The following is a 14,607-nucleotide window of genomic DNA, read 5'->3' as shown; positions in this document are numbered from 1 at the left end:
GCCAATCTTCTGAAGTCCTTGGCATTGACTGTTCTCATGGTCAACTGAGAAATATTGGAAAGTGCCTAAGGAATTTACTACTTGCTCTAAGAAGGGACCAGAAGCAAGAAACTACTACTGCCCAGGGCCCCATAATGATGCAGCAGAAAAGTTGACAAAGAGGCTTTCAACTTGAGGGAAGAACTATTACCTACCAGTGGTGCATTAAAATAAGAGAGTTAAAGTGTATATTTTTGCCACCAATACAGAATTAAACTGGCCAAGGTTAAACAAGATAGAGGGAAATGGAGGGAACCAGCCAAGAGTGAAAGGCACTAATCTGCAGTTACTCAGTGTAATTGCATTCGTACATTATGAACCTTTGCCACGGAGCCACGGGGGTCACTCCCACTCAGCCTTTCTCAACTGGCTTCCTTTTCTGAATCACAGAACACGGAAAATGATTATTTTTTCAATTTTCCTAAGGATGTTACAGAACATTCTAGAAGCATAAGAGGGAAGTTAATTTATGATGAGATGCCTTAGGGCAGTAGAGATTTATTCTCTCAGTTTAATAAAGGTTCCCCATTGTTCTTGTACTACATGTTTCCAAGATGGGGGTAGCGATGTGGACAGCCCACAGTTGGTGATGCCTGTTTGGTCAGGGAATAGGGTATGTTTTCCTAATCCCCATGACTTCCTACTCAGGCAGTTTTTGATGTTCATATAATTTTCAATTACCATTAATTCACTCCAAAAATATCTATTATTCTCTTGTCCAATTCTAGGTACTGTGCCAAGAGCAGGGCATATAATGTTGAACAAGAAACAGATACAAACAAATAAGTGATGATCAGTGCTATGTTATAAAAAATTTCAAGGGACCAGGAGAGAAAAAAAATGATGGGTTTGGTATTATGGATAGTAAATGTATTGGGAAGTAGGCAACTTCCCAAAGCAGGGAGTTACTAAGAGGGACGATCCTACTAAGCACACACAAACATTGCCTCAGCGTGGCTTATGCACCTGTCTGGCAAGTGGTAGTAACCATTCAGGCAATGTTTATGCATTTATGCAAAGCAAAAATGTTATCTCTCTGCCTCACAGTTGTTTTATAAACACAATCAATTCCTTCAGGGGGTTACTGCCTTGATGCTGGGAATCACTGTATTGCCAGCACACAGGAGAAACCTCAAGACATAGCTGGCATGCAGTAGTGTTGAATAACAACGTTAATAAAACTGAAAGCAAATTTTACAATAATGGGACATTGAATTTGTGGTAGCAATAAAATAAATAGGTTCCACATTTTCTCTATTTATTGTTGAATTTGGGGGACTAATATAACACTTCCATTTTTTTTCTTGACCTTATTCATTAAAACCAAAGCAATTACAGAGAATGTAAACTACTGACAAAGCTGTATTTCTCTTTCCTGTAAAAGGGGGGAAAAATCCTCAAGACAGAAATACTCTCTGGCATAGTGTGTATTGTGAGTATGTTGATTTTAGCTGTGTTGCTTCAATTCCAGTCAGATACTTTTGTGGTGATACAGAACTGGACATCTGACCTTAGAATGCTTTCAAATTTTGATTTACTACTACATTTATACAGAAGGACCTTGCAATATTTTAGAGCTTTTCTTTTATCTTTAAACAACTCTAAAATTTATTTGTGGCATGATTTCCACATTTACTTCTAATGGGTCTGTGCTATGTGTATAAAGCGACCATTCTGAAATTTCTAGAATTTATTTTAGAATGAGAAAAATTATGTATTTATTAATCTGGTAGAATGATATGTAAATAATTAATTTCTGGAAGCTCAACATTTTGAGACATTACTAGGACTATGTGATGTTTAAATTTTATATATCACTTTGGCTAGGTTATGGTGTCCAGTTGTCTGGTCAAACACTAGATGTTAACTTTTACTTAAAAGACAGTTAACTTTTACTCACAGTCAGCAGTTACAGTTACAGTTGACTTTAAGTAAAAGAGATGATAATATGGGCGGGCCTCATCCAATCAGTCGGAGGTCATAAAAGCAGAAACTGAGGTTTCTGGGAAAAGAAGAAATTCTGCCTTAATACTGTAGCATAGAATCGTGCCTAAGTTTCTAGCCCGCTGGTCTGCCCAACAGATTTTTGGATTCAAGACTGCAACATCAACTCTTGCCTGAATTTCTAGCCTGCTGGTCTGCTCTAGGGATTTTGGACTTGCCAGCTCCCTGTAACTGGGTGAGCCAATTCCTTAAAATAAATCTCTTTATTTATATAAAATATACCATCCTGTTGGTACACACACACACACACACACACACACACAGAGAGACACAGACTATTATACTTATACATCGACCCTTGAACAACACAGGTTTGAACAGCATGGGTCCACTTATATGCAGATTTTCTTCTGTCTCTACCACCCCAGAGACAGCAAGCTCTCCTCTTCCTCCTCCTCCTCAGCCTACTCCACATGAAAACTATGAGAATGAAGACTTTTATGATGATCCACTTCCACTTAATGAATAGTAAATCTATTTTCTCTTTTTAATGATTTTCTTAATAACATTTTCTTTTTCTAGCTTATTTCATTGTAAGAATCCAGTATATAATACACATAACATATAAAACATAGTACTCAACTGTTTATGTTATTGGTAAGGCTCCTGATCAATAGTCGGCTATTAATACTTAAGTTTTTGTGGAGTCAAAGTTATACTTGGACTTTTGACCATTGGGGTGAGTATTTCTAACCCCTTCATTGTTCAAGGGTCAACTGTATATCCAATTTATATCTATCCATATATGTATGGTTCTGCTTCTCTGAAGAATTCTGACTGATACAGACGATTTAGTCTTACTCTCCTGTAACTGAATCTTCAGATGGAGTGGGGGGAAATAGTAACACTTTCTAGATGTCTACTGCTTTGATGGTAGACCAGAGAGATTTCAAAGGAAGCTGAAGCAGTATCCCACTCTTCAAGCTCTGCCAGTTGCCCCCGCCACCCCCCCAAAAAGAAAAAAAGCTTCAAAATGGGGAGAGAAACACTGAGAACACCCATTCATTTGATTCATTGGTTTCATATTTGGCAAAATAGAAAATTATGGGTAAGATTTTGAACCATCATAAACTCCCCTAGCTTCATTCTGATACCAACATGTATTATTTTATGCTAAGACACATTCCCCTCTTTATAAAAATCAGATTATGCTTTTAGAATTAACTGGGGACCTATACAAGAAGCTATTTTGGCAAGTGGATCTCAGAGCAGTATTTTTTTAAATCAGTATTTTGCATCATGTCAGAGGCAACTGAAAGCTGGATTATCTCCAGAAGAATAGGAAAGAGTTCATCTCAACTGAGTCTCCAACGAATGATATTCATATGAGACCAGATTTACACACTTGATGCCCAGTTTTGCAAAAAGTTTTATAAGTGGTGCCATGATCTCAAATTGTGCTACATAACAGGTATGCTTGCAGTGGGGTCCAGGTGAGTGATGTGGGTGGCTCAGGACTGATATCCCTATTGTTGTGGAAACCACTCGAATGATACCTCCTATGGCTACTGAGTCAGGAAGACCACCTCACTATATAAAAAGTGCTTTACATTTGTAGTTAGAACTCTTATAACAGCTTTGGTAAAGCGTGGATATTTAGGGATTAAAAAAAGAGAAATGTAAATAAAAGTTAATTTCTTTTATCCATATATTCTATTGTAGCTCAATACATAGTATTTCTCTATCTTATAGAGAGCATGTATTCATTATTATGTATTAACTTGGTAAAGCTTTTGCCTGCTAAAAATATTAACCAAGGGTGCATTCTTGCCACTTCTACACAACAGGGTAAAATGGTGGGGGAATGTGATTGATCAGTGATTGGGTTTGGGCTCTGAAAATTATCAATCCCAATAAATGTCCAATCCCTCCTCCAATTTATTTTTTAATGAGGAGACATCTCTACTCTATAGCCTCAATTATAATCATACTGTACCATCAAATGAGAGTTTGAGTAACTTGGACAGATCATAATACAAAATACAAACAGGTCCAAAAGTGCCACAGACATAACACTTTTAAAAGTAAAATATAGTAGGTTTTGACTAAATAGTTGTAGCCATTCTTTTCCTTCCTCTGTCAACAAATTTTATTCAGGTATAACTTACAAAAGTGTTTTTTGGCTGAAGTAAGCATTTGTTTTACTCTTGTATATACAGTATGCAGACCTAGGAAATGCAAGAAACATTGACACCATGGAGGAACGTCATGTTGCAGGTTGCATATTTAGCTTTTTTGGGAGCCATCCCAAGTTGACTATCCTTCAGGAGTCTTTTTTAAAGGGGAATTTGTCATCTCTCCAGGCTCTCAAATTGAAATCTTCCAAGTGGGTCCTTTGGTTGCAGAGGTCGTATGGTCTGGCAGGTATGCTGTGAGTCACAAGCATGTCCTAGAGGGAGTGTCAGCGCTTCATATGGTCTCAATACCAATCTGTCTCTCCAGGGGAGCTCAAGTAGTGTTGTCACTGCTAACATCCCTCTCATGACACTATTTTTATTATCTCCAATAAATGAAGTGAGATGATGTGAAGGGGAAAACACAGAAAAGATACAGCAGATGTATTAGTAGCCCTAGAATCATAGATTCAAATATTTTGTAGCTATTATAAGATTCACTTTTGAGATTTTTTTCTTGATATTGGCATGACTTTTCTTAGTATTGGGTTATTGGTACCTGAGGTGACTCACTTTGTTCTATTGCCCCAGCCAATATCTGTAATAGAACCAGCCAAACTTCCCACGATCCAAAGGTTAATACCCAGTGTGTTGGATTTCATGGTCACGTATACCATTGGTCACCACTGCCCACTGCTTCACCCACCAATGGGAGCAAAATGGCTCCTAAGTAGCTAGGATCGAGGTGTGGAAGCAGAATTGCTCCCACTCCTGGTCCTTCCACTCCTTCCTTTCTTGTCCTATGTGCTGTCAATGTGGTTGTTTCTTCACTTTGTTGATTGTTTCCTTTACTGTACAGAAGCCTGATACTTGATTCTCTTGATGCTAATTCTATACTCTCCTTTTCTTCAGATATCCTTTCCATTCTCCTTTGTCTAAGACCAACTTTACTCCCACGTTTCTAGTAACATACATATTACTTCCTTCTTGTGTACGTCCTTTCTTTCTTTCTTTTCTTTTTTTTTAAATTTATACACAATCTAAAGAGACCACTGCAGTCTTGCCCACTGAAAAGTTTGGCTGGGGTAGAATAGTGTAACTCAGATCATGGATTTTAATTCCAATTTTATAGAAGATAAAGTTAAAGGTTAAGTGCCTTTCCCGAGGACACACAATTCCTACTGCTTAAACATGTACCTAGTCACTACTCTCTCTCTTATTTTTTAAACAAGGAGAACACCAAACATACTATGTCAGCACAAAAAAGCAGCCATGTCAAGGCAGGGCAAGTAGAAACATACATTAGCAGTCAAAGGGTTAAACAGAGCTTTTCTTTTTTGTAGCCTTGGCACTAGCCATAGGGATGTAAAACAACATTCTGTAGCAGCAGGTAAGGAAACTATGGGGCACTCACCAGTGGTACAGAGCACATTAACAGAAAGATACAAGAATGGGTTTGGCTACTTTAGTGCAAAATGTCTAGGAAAGAACTGTAAATTCAGTTCAATTACTAAGAAGCAAACACTAGAACTTGACATAACTTCCAAAAGAGCTCACTCAAGTAGTATTACATATTATTCTAAGTGATAAAAAGGGGCTATTTAAAGTTATTTACAGATACAATGGTTGTACAGTACCTTTTAAATTTGCAATTTAGGTTTCAGATTTTCCATTAAGAATTAACTGCACTGAAATTCTACAAATTATTCTTAAGCAATTCAGCTATGCGTTTACAACAAAGATAAATACTGCCATCAAATTATTAATTACAGCTTAATAATAATCTCAACATTAGCAGCCACTGTTGTTACTACTATCTGACTTGTTTGGGCATCTTCCAGTTTCATTTTCTTTCTAGTTCATAAGCTCATGATGGGCACAGGAAAAGATCCAACTTTTATAAAGCAATTAGATTGCACATGTCAACTTTAAAAAAGAATCACACGCAGGACACTACATTGCAGCAGATATTCAAATATCTGTTTTAAGTTAAAGTACTCATTAAAAAATTATTACCTAGGGCCTTTAAATAAAATTCTACTACTAACTTCCTAAGTCTGAAATTTTAAGAATGACTATTTAGAAAACCTGGTTTACTTAACAGTACCTTTTGCAGAAGAGAGAAGGAATCTACACCAACACTTAAGTGAACTGCACTATGCCCTTGTGGCCAGAAAATCGCATTTTTGTTTTTCTAAAAGGCAGGAAGTCTTTTATTTATTTATTTATATATTTTTTTTGGCTTCCAAAGCTTGATTTACAATAACTACAAACATCACTACTTTTTAAAGATTATAGAGAAAGTCTTAGAAAAAATAATTTCAAACGTTAGTCAGACTGTTGAAATACTCATCCAATATTAATAGTTTGTTCTTCATTAAGAAATAGAATTCTTTATAGCAAATGCCCCAGCGTTGCCTTACTCAGTTACTACAGCCATTAAAAACCAAACTGTTAGCTCAATTGGCAAAAACCAAACTGTTAGCTAAATTGCTGAACTCTTGTGGCTCTATCCTCTGTTGTTCCAATAGGCACCACGTTTATCTGAATAAGTAACAGCAGACTGCATCTGACAGACACTAACATAAGCCTACATACTGTATGAAAAAACCTAGCACTGACATGCGTGTTTGCTATAGGTGTACTGTCTGATGCACGTGAAAGCAGACCTAGTCAATACCCTTTGGGGATGGGAGTATTTACTTTGCCTTGACTGGTTCTCTTTCTAACCAGCGAACCCTTTTTGTTTATAATGATACTCTTTTTAAAAATCCTGTAACATCGACGGTAAAGGGAGCCCATCTGTTCCATCACACGTAGTGCACCTACAGATTACTGCACGGCACATAAAGTGCAGGCTAAAAGGAAAAGTCCTATTGAGTGATACAGTCAGCAATGGATCAAAAAACATGCAAGAATTGGGATCTTTATAATGTTCTAAAAGTCCTGTCACAGTGGGGGAGTGAAATACATATGGGTCATGTGCATCAAAACTAAAGTTGTGATTCCACTGTTCAATTCGGGCATGCACGGATCTGTTGTAGCGGTGACAGTTCACAGAGAAGGGGTAGTCCTCCTACACAGTCCCTGGCAAAAATGCGCCTTCAGGCTTTCCTTCCAGAAGGGCTTTGGCTTCATAACGGTCCATCACTCCCCAGTAACAGGGATTCCCTATAATCTGAAGCAAATCAGGCATGAGGCAGTGTATGTTATCAAGCTGTGTGTGGACTTTCCAAGCTCCCTGTCTGCTAACATGGGCATGGCTGTCTCCAGATACCACACGCTGCTTCTGCCTCCAGGACTGCAAACACAGGGTGGTTTATCCTCTTCCAAGTCACAGTTGGCTTGTGGAATTGCAGAACTGTCACCACTTATTTCAGTCACTCCAGGAGCTAACTTTGGTCCCAGTTTATATAACGGATTAACCTGTGCAGTGGCTTCAAAGGTATGTATTTGTGCATTGGGAGGAGATCAATTCCTTCTTCAATACTAAGCTGTCTTCCCTCTCTCAGCCTATCTTCTTCATCTTCTGTAGAAACCACAGATGGATCAAATGTATAAAAAAATATTGAATGTGGGCTCATAGGAGCTGTATATTGTTTAATCAAATGCCATTTTGGGGTGAAATCTAAGCCAGGAGGAGAAGGGCATTTCTCAAGCATAAATTCAGAAAGATGTATTTTTCTTTTATTGGAAAAGAGAGGCTTTGAGTGCTTGTCATAAGTTCTCATGGGAAAACACAAACGCACAGTATCCTGCAAACTCTGTCAGAGAGCGACTGCCTACGGTTCTGCCGGAAACACTGTCCCTGTCGTGTACAGAGCTTACACCACAGCTCTCTCCTTTGAAGTCCACTTCCAGTTCTACCAAACTTTTTATCAGTATCCAAGGAACTTTGGGTCTTTGTAGAACAGGTATGTTTTTTCTTTCCACCCCATGGAGCATGCTGAGAGTAGGAATCTCTTCGTGCCAGTCTTGTTTCTGGGGCAACACAAGAATCATTATCCTCTTCAACGCTTACTTCAACAATTTGAGGGATTTCAGTGGCACAATTCTGGTTTCTCCTTAAAGAATTCTGTGAAGGGCTCAATCCTAATTGCAAGGCAACATTTTCTCTTAAGGGACCGCTTTGCAGGCGAGGAGCTGAGTCTCCTATACTCCTTGACAGGCAAACATCTGTTGGAGTTCACGTCCCCGTTTTCACTAGGCTTCCTCCCTTATAACTGAAGAGATTCTGACACCTGTATTACAAGTTATTCCACATTTTTCCTACTTTATCCATTGATTATAAAATCGGTCCAGGCACGCCGGACGGCTTCATCCAGGGCACCTGCGGCCGGGCAGGACGGGCCCAGAGGGCGAAGTCACCAAGTCCGCCCGCCCTCTGGTGCGTCCCGTCCTGTCCCCTCCAACTGCCCAGCGAGGGCAGCTTCTCTTCCTCCTGACGGAGCCCCGGAAACCCCAGCTGTGCCGGAGGCCCCCCCAGGACTCTGCCGTCTTCACCCGCTTCGCCTCCCCCCTCCTCCCAATCCCCACTCAAATGGAAACTACCTCCTCAGGGGACGAGGGGACGAGGGGACGAGGGGACAGGGTGTGGGGCGGTGGGCGGGGGACCGGCCTAGTCACTACTCTCTGCTAACATGAGCACACAGTGTTGACATTTGTTATTCCAGAGTATGAAAGATTGATTTGTCTGTCCTAAATCCTTGGCGTAGGCTGATTTGTAGATAAAAATGAATAACAAAACTGAAATGGATCTCAAGACATCTAATTGGCCTAACTGCTTCCAGGTAGTTTCCAAAGCAGTAATGGCAAAAAAAAAAAAAAAAAAAAAAAAAAAAAAAAGTATTATCTCATACAAACGCTCTAATTGTTTGCAGGCGACTGCCTGAAAGCCTATGTTGTTATGAATTCTGTGTATCAAATCCAGGCTCCAGATTTCCCATCATGAATTAATGATATACCATGCATGAGAGACACGAAGGTATGGATACTCAGGACACATAGTCCATTCCAGGGTAAAACCAACACAGATGGAGAATTAGTTCTTCAATTTAAAATGATTTCAAACAAGGAGGAAGGGTTCCAGGTGAGAAAGGGCGTAGGAGGAAAAAATTCATCTTGCTACAGAGGAAAGAGGATGTTGACAAATAGGCATATTTTTGAGTTGGTAACTTTTCTAAGAATGTGCTAAGATATAAGGGTATTCTTGAGATGATTATGTGGACTGTAATAGAAACTTTAAAGGCTAACAGAGTGTCACTGTTTATTTTCCAACTCAGAAGAGCAAAATACTGAGAGTGAAAAGTATATATAGGTGAAATTGGCCTTCTTCACAACTGAATGAAGATGCTCTTTCTGTAGTGGAAAGCATTCTTGAATTGAACTTTCAGTGCCCTAACTTTAAACATATAAATTTTTAAAAAAACAATACCTTGAACTATATGAAAAAATGAATTTGCCATCTAATGGAAAATCCATTTCCTCTAAAAACAGAACTTGCTCTTCTTGGTTTCAATATCTTCAGAAAAACTTTTTTTTGTTGTTTTGTTTTAAAATGTGTCCCCTATGCTTAGCTTAGAAATAAAATAGAAATCACAAAAAGTTTCTTCCAGAGAAACCTGGAAATATAATTATGTTGTGACTACTGTCCATGAAAATGTCTGAAAGGCTAATGAAGTCATTGTAAATGCAACCAAATGGACTTATAACTCTGCCCATAAAATGTGAGTAGTGACAGCATTAATAGTAGTGACCATTTATTGAATAATGAGAAAACATTCATTATTATATGCCTGATTGCTTCCTGATTTCCTTCTTTCCTCCCTTTCCCGTCCCCTCTCAACTCTCCCTTTTCTTGCTACAGATATTGAGTGCCTACCATGTTCCAGGAACTGTACAAGGCTCATGACACAATGGCATTAGTGATCCAGATAGACAAGGATTCTGACTTCACAGAGCTTACAGTGCACTGGGGAAAGCCACATATTATTAATCAAGTATTAACAATAACGTGTAGTGTCAGGATAGACTGAAATGTCTATCCGTATCCTTTTTTTGGTGGACAAAGGGGAAATTTGGAGACTAGAAAAGAGTGATTTTGATGATGTAACTATTTACTGCTTGTTAATATGACAAAAGGAGAGGACAAATGGATCTTTACCATGAAATGATCTGAATATTATTTTGCAAAGAATTGGGTCAAATTAATATTAACATTAATAAGATAAATTAAACTTTCTTATATAGACTAGATATATTGGTCTTTAGAAAGAAATTAATCTTATAGTGGTAATTGTGTCCTGTTACCTGGGTTTGATTCTGCTGTAACATGATAGTTGCTTACAAATGGCTCCACGCCCATCCACCTTCTCTCTCATTTCTGCATCTAAATCTCTCTTGACCTTAGGAGCATAGGTGATGGTGATGAGTATTACTACACTTTCGAATGTTAATTAGTAAATATTTTTACTAAGCAAATTAGTCTCTCATGAATATAGTATGGCTTAAATAGTTTTAGTCAAAAAATATAATTTTGTGGCTTTCAAAGCTGTATCTAGTACAAAAAATAAAGAGAGTGACTATTGCAAAATTGAAGACGAACAATCAAAGCCATTAGTTTCATTAAAAAGAAACGGTGGCCACCCATGATGAAATAATTAATAATTTTTTGATTAGTCCAGTTTAATAATATCCAAATATTTCAAGACATAAAATGTGTGTGCTATTGGTTTTTGCTCTCATGGACTTGTAAGAACTAGGGTTTTTAAAATAATGCCAGCGAAAACAAAATATAGAAATCATTTTGTTACTGTACCAGAATCACAAATGTACCTAATAGTCAGAAGATATGTGATAAAGAATAAAAATTCACTTCTTGTGTTAAAATATTTTGTGCCCAAAATTTAAAAGAAAAATATAAGATTAAATATATCATTTTGACCTTACTAAACTAGGGCCCATCTGAATGTATTCAATGAGCTACTGTTTTTACAAATGTCCTAGTCAAATGAATACAGGGAGAGATGCTGCTTTAGAATGAAAGCTCTTCAAGATAGTCTCTTTTATTTTTAAGCTAAGCATAGGGCACCCACATTTTAAAACAAAACAACAAAAAACTTTTTCTGAAGATATCTAAACCAAGAACAGCAAGATAGTCTCACTGACTCCTTCGTTTCATAACTATGCTGAAGTGGGATTGGAAGAAGCTTAGAGAAACAATTAAAAATTGTAATCACGCAGTTATTTGACTGAGCAACAACTTCACGGAGTGAAGCCAGCTATTGGATGGGGCCCAGTGGTGGAGAAATGTAATCAAGCAGCATACACCTGTGGTTAGTCTGCTAATTCTCTTACGACTCATAAATTACCAGGCAGTTGGAGGACACTCCCTGTAGAGAGCTGCAGAGAAAAATTGTATAGCTAAGTAGGCCGGGGCACCAGAGGCAGTGCCCTGAAAGAAGATGGGATTGGGACTCGGGCTTCTTGTGCTCTCAAACTGTCTCTCTCTGTCTGGAGTTGGAGTCAGCAAGGATGACCTTTTAATTATTTCATTCTTTTTGGAGCAACACGATTCTTTGAAAAATAAATAAATCTTTTAACAATTATCTTATTAACAAAATTAAAATTAATTTCTCTACACATATGTTTTATATATGCACATACACATAATTTTGCATATATATGTAAAATATATATTATTTTTTTGCTTTTGAATTTTGCCTGGCTTCTCCTTCCTGTTCTTCTCCCTTTACTGCTACATAATAATCCAAAATGACCCCTTGTACATATCTTTTCATGCTTAAGTATCTATCTCTTTTTCTCTTTATCATGCATATTTTTGTGTGTGTGTGTGTGTGTGATATTGTTTTAGAAGATGAGATATTGTGTTCATTTTAGTGCATTTTGATTTTTATCACTCAATGATTTCTGTGGAAAGTTCTCTAAGATAACTGGGTTGTCTAGGTTCAGGAACAATGTTTATATTAATTATTTTACTTGATTTTGGTCTTACTGAATTGCTAGACCTTCCATGATAGTAATAAAGAATGTTGGTGTTACATATCATTATTTCTGAAATATCTGATTTTAATTAAAATGCTGTATAACATTAGGATATTGAGTGTCTTCTCAGCATCTGTTAATATAATATACATATTTTGATATGTTGTCAGATTCTATTTGCTAAGATTTATTTTGGGTTTTTGAATCTATATACCTGAGCAGAAATGGCCTATTATTCATTCAAAAGATGTTCATTGGGTACCTGCTTTATGCCGTGTACTAGTCTGGGCGCTAAGAATACGGTATTTGATATAAACATCCCTGTTCTTATGGAGCTTACATCTAGTGGACGGTTTTCTTTTTCTTTTTCTCTTCCCCTTTGTAATATTAGAATAATTTTAGCAGGTTTGGTAATTATCCATTCATGCGTTGGTAGGCATTTAGTTTGATCCCATATCTTAGCTATTGTGAATAGAGCTGCAATAAACATGAGTGTGCAGGTATCTCTTCAATACAGTAATTTCCTTTCCTTTGCGTAAATACCCAGTAGTCAGATTTCTGGATCACATAGCACTTCTATTTTTAGTTTTTTGAGAAACCTCCATACTGTTTTCCACAATGGCTGTACTAATTTACATTCTCACCAATAGTGTATAAGAGTTCCCTTTTCTCTGCATATCTTCTGGCACTTGACTTTTTTTTTTTTATCTTTTTGATAATTGCTATTTTAAGTGGGGTGAGAGGATATCTAATTGTTGTTTTGATTTGCATTTCCTTGATGATTAGTGATGTTGAGCATTTTTCCATGTATTTGTTGGCCATTTGTATGTCCTCTTTTGAGAAATGTCTATTTAGATCTTTGGTGCATTTTTAAATCAAATTACTTGAGTTTCTTGCTATTGAATTGTTTGACTCCTTATATATTCTGATTATTAATTCCTTGTCAAATGGATTGGCCGTAAATGTTTTCTACCATTCTCTAGGTTGTTTCTTCACTTTGTTGATTGTTTCCTTTGCTGTGCAGAACCTTTTTAGCTTGATGTAATCCCAATTGTCTATTTTTGCTTTGGTTTCCTAGGACAAAAAGCCTTTTCCCAGACCAATGTCCTGGATCATTTCTCCAATGTTTTCTTTTAGTAATTTCACAGTTTCACGCCTTGGATTTAAGTCTTTAATTCATTGTGACTTAATTTTTGGATATTGTGAGAGATAAGGGTCTAGTTTCATTCTTCTGCATATGATTATGCAGTTTTCTCAGCACCACTTATTGAAGAAATTACCCTTTTCCCATTGTATGTTGTTGGTGTCTTTGTTAAAAATGTGTTATCAGTAAACATGTGGATTTATATCTGGTTTGTGTCACTCTACTAGGTAAAAAACCACTAATAGCTGAGGCGCTTGCAAAGGGAATACAGCATGGGTAGTGGAAGGTTGTTATAAATACTGGCTATGACCACATGACCAGTTACAGAAATGAGGATGATATTGCCATAAGTATTTCCTCATTTCATTAAAATGTTTGTGCGTATGTATATATACATTAGGTAAATATCTTTGTCATTACTCCTCTTTTATTCCTTTATCATGTAACACAAGATACATTGAGTTTATGTCAGCATTTAAGTACTGTCAATTTTATACTATAGTATTTAAGTTATGGGATATCAGGAGAGGAAACATTAATCAAGCACTTTACCTCCTCTTCTGGGGAAGGGATTAGTGCATTTTTGATTGTACACAGGATAGTTGTATTATGTTAGGCAGAACTACCACCTTTTTATTGTCTTTAGTTGGGGATTAAGTATGGTTTAAGAAGGTGCATTTGGGTGGCAAGTTGACAGTATTTGGACTTATGAAGGCTAATTTTAGGAGTCAACTTGACTGGATTAAGGGATACCCAGCAAGCTGGTAAAGCATTATTTCTGGGTGTGTCTATGGGGGTGTTTTTGGAAGAGACTGGCATTTAAATTAGGGACCTGAGTAAGCAAGATCTACCCTTACCTAATGTGGGTGGGCACCATCCCGTCAGTTGGGAGCCCAGATAGAACAAAAAGGCAGTGGAAAGGTGAGTTTGCAAGCACGCTCTCTCCCTCTCTTTTCTAAAACTAAGACACTCTTCTTCTTCTGCCCTGGGACATCAGAACTCCAGGTTCTCTGGCCTTTGGACCCTGGGACTTGCACCAGTGACTCCATAGTTTCTTGGGCTTTGGGCCTCAGTCTGAAAGTTATACCACTGGCTTCCCTTATTCTGATGCCTTTGGTCTTGAACTGAGCCATGTCACTGGAGTCCTTGGTTCCTGAGTCCCCACTCGTCTCTCTCTCTACATATATTCTGTTGGTTTGTCTCTCTGAAGAACCCTGACAAACACATTAGCTAATATAAAATTGATGTTTGTGGGGGAAATTGTAAGAATTTTTTTCCCCAGCATTATTGTTTTACATATTT

General features: G+C 37.5%; 1 pseudogene; it reads right to left on the bottom strand.

Moving 5' to 3' along the window:
• Positions 1–6,856: 6,856 nt before the first annotated feature.
• Positions 6,857–8,439, bottom strand: LOC138376467 (suppressor of cytokine signaling 5-like; annotated as a pseudogene).
• Positions 8,440–14,607: the final 6,168 nt, after the last annotated feature.

This window comes from Eulemur rufifrons, chromosome 28 (assembly GCF_041146395.1).
Source record: "Eulemur rufifrons isolate Redbay chromosome 28, OSU_ERuf_1, whole genome shotgun sequence".
NCBI classification, from domain to species: domain Eukaryota; kingdom Metazoa; phylum Chordata; class Mammalia; order Primates; family Lemuridae; genus Eulemur; species Eulemur rufifrons.
This window is presented reverse-complemented; position numbering and strand designations above follow the sequence as displayed.